General features: G+C 42.9%; 1 non-coding gene across 1 annotated transcript; it reads right to left on the bottom strand.

The window, feature by feature from the left end:
• Window positions 1–2,465: 2,465 nt before the first annotated feature.
• Trnas-gcu (transfer RNA serine (anticodon GCU)) lies at window positions 2,466–2,547 on the bottom strand. Its single transcript has one exon. It is a non-coding gene; the product is annotated as a tRNA-Ser (tRNA).
• Between the last annotated feature and the right edge of the window lie 278 nt (window positions 2,548–2,825).

The following is a 2,825-nucleotide window of genomic DNA, read 5'->3' as shown; positions in this document are numbered from 1 at the left end:
TATATCTTTTATTCTTTTCTTGTTTCATTCACTTGACTGCAGGAGCCACTTTGATGAGTTTACCGGAACAAATCTCTCTTGGTACGCGCGCACGCGCACGCGCACACACACACACACACACACACACACAAACACACACACACACACACACATACAAACACACACACACACACAAACACACACACACACACACACACACACTCTCTCTCTCTCTCTCACACACACACACATGCAGGTATGTCTGTATCTGTGTGTGTGTATGTGTGTGTGTATGTGTGTGTGTATGTATGTATGTATGTATGTATGTTTGTATGTATGCATGTATAGGCGCAGGAGTGGCTATGTGGTAAGAAGCTTACTTGCCAACCACATGGTTCCGAGTGCAGTCTCACTGTGTGGCACCATGTGCACATGTCTTCTACTATAGCCTTGAGCCGATCAAAGCCTTGTGAGTGGATTTGGTACAAAGAAGCCCGTCGTATATATATGTATGTATGTATGTATGTATGTATGTATGTATGTATGTATGTATGTATTTGGGTTTGTCCTGCCCACCATCGCTTGACAACCAACGTTGGTGTGTTTATGTCTTCGTAACCTAGCGGTTCGGGATAAGTGACCGATAGAATAAGTACTAGGCTTACAAAGAATAAGTCGTGGGGTCGATTTGGTCATTTTGGTCGACTAAAGGCGGTGCTCTAGCATGGCCGCAGTCAAATGACTGAAACAAATAAAAGAATAAAAAAAAGAATGTGTGTATGTGTGTGTGTGTTTGTATGTATGTATGTATGTATGCATGTATGTATGTATGTATGTATGTATGTATGTATGTATGTATGTGTGCCGATTTGTGTTTTGCTTTATGTATGTATTCTCATGCATATAGTTGTATATCTAGACATGCTCATATATATATTTAGATGCTAGCCTGATAAATGTATGTATCTGTGTATGTATGTACGTATGTGTGGAGGCGCAATGGTCCAGTGGTTAGGGCAGCGGACTCGCGGTCATAGGATCGCGGTTTCGATTCCCAGACCAGGTGTTGTGAGTGTTTATTGAGCGAAAACACCTAAAGCTCCACGAGGCTCCGGCAGAGGATGGTGGCGAACCCTGCTGTACTCTTTCACCACAACTTTCTCTCACTCTTACTTCCTGTTTCTGTTGTGCCTGTAATTCAAAGGGTCAGCCTTGTCACACTGTGTCACGCTGAATAACCCCGAGAACTACGTTAAGGGTACACGTGTCTGTGGAGTGCTCAGCCACTTGCACGTTAATTTCACGAGCAGGCTGTTCTGTTGATCGGATCAACAGGAACCCTCGACGTCGTAAGCGACGGAGTGCCAACACACACAGCACACGTACACATGTACGTATGTATGCAAACATCCGAGAACCAGGCGGTAATCTTAAACCGTACGACTTATTAAGTCTAACGCCCAAAAATTCAAAGGAACCAAAGAGTCGGAACAAATATCACAGGACACTTCGTGCACCTCGACGCTTTATTAATTCTACCAATCTGCCTCCATTAACTAGCACTTTATTGTATCAGCCCGGAAGGATGGCAGGTGGGTTTTGAACTTGCATCGGTGGTTTTTGAACTTAGATCGCAGAGAACCGGAGTAAATGCCGCAACGAAGTTTGCCCTTCGCTATAACGACTCCACTTACTTACAGTTCAGTTTACAAGACAAGTAAATCCCGTGGCCCACCTTTGAAAGTACTGCTTGTAAATCAGAAATAAAGAAGGGACCGCATTTTGGAACGGGTACCTGGTACCTCGGGGAAAAAGAGATATTCACGGCTGAAAGGCTTTTGCTCCTATGCCTACGTAGTATTTTAGCTGGGAAGCGAGGGGGTGGTCCACTTAGGGTGACGCTTTAATCGGAGTACCACTTATGAGTGCGCTGCATAAGCCGGCATAGGCCCGGGGTCCTCGCCGAGAGCGCGGAAAAAGTCAAGGGCTGCCTCCATGCGGCACACGCAACGTCACTGTGCATGTCAGAGACATGCGGTTAAATATTGTGTTGGTTTGACTTCTATAGAAATTGCATTGCACTACAGTCTAATCTCACTCAGTACAATTGCTTCTCCACGTCTTAGTATCTCTGCAGTTTCGCCAGATCAAACCTTGTATCTCATAATCCTTTGTACCTCAAATCTTAGCTAACGGCCGCAGCAATAACAAGAACCAGAACAACAGTAGCATTAGCTACCGCTGCTGCTGCTACAAATACTACGACTACGACGGCGACGACGACGATGACGACAATGATATAGACAAAATAGTGTATCAAATATATCAAATCGGAACCCTTCGTGTAACTTAAAACGCAGTCAAAGCAAATGGAAATTTAAGCTACTGATATAAAGTAACATGAAACAGTATTTGTTTTTCCTTAGATGGAATACTTGTATATTTAAAATAATATTATACACGATAAACATAAAAAAAACTACCGTCGACGAGGATGAGATTCGAACTCACGTGGGGAGACCCCAATGGATTAGCAGTCCATCGCCTTAACCACTCGGCCACCTCGTCGGTAAGTACCAAATGCCATGACAAATAACTTCAAACACAAATGTGCGTTTTGTGATGTCATTTCTAAATATAGATGACATTAACAGTAGATATGGCTAGAAGATATTTACGCTGTATATGCACATTCACTTGGGATTATGACATACTTATTTTTCATGAAGATTAATTTTAACATTTTATAGTATTCTCTCTCTCTCTCTCTCTCTCTCTCTCTCTCTCTCTCTCTCCCACACACACACACATGCATACATAATACATACATATACTTAATTGCAAAT

This window comes from Octopus bimaculoides, chromosome 1 (assembly GCF_001194135.2).
Source record: "Octopus bimaculoides isolate UCB-OBI-ISO-001 chromosome 1, ASM119413v2, whole genome shotgun sequence".
NCBI classification, from domain to species: Eukaryota; Metazoa; Mollusca; class Cephalopoda; order Octopoda; family Octopodidae; genus Octopus; species Octopus bimaculoides.
Note: the sequence above shows the minus strand (reverse complement) of the source record. Positions and strands in the feature narration are given on the sequence as shown.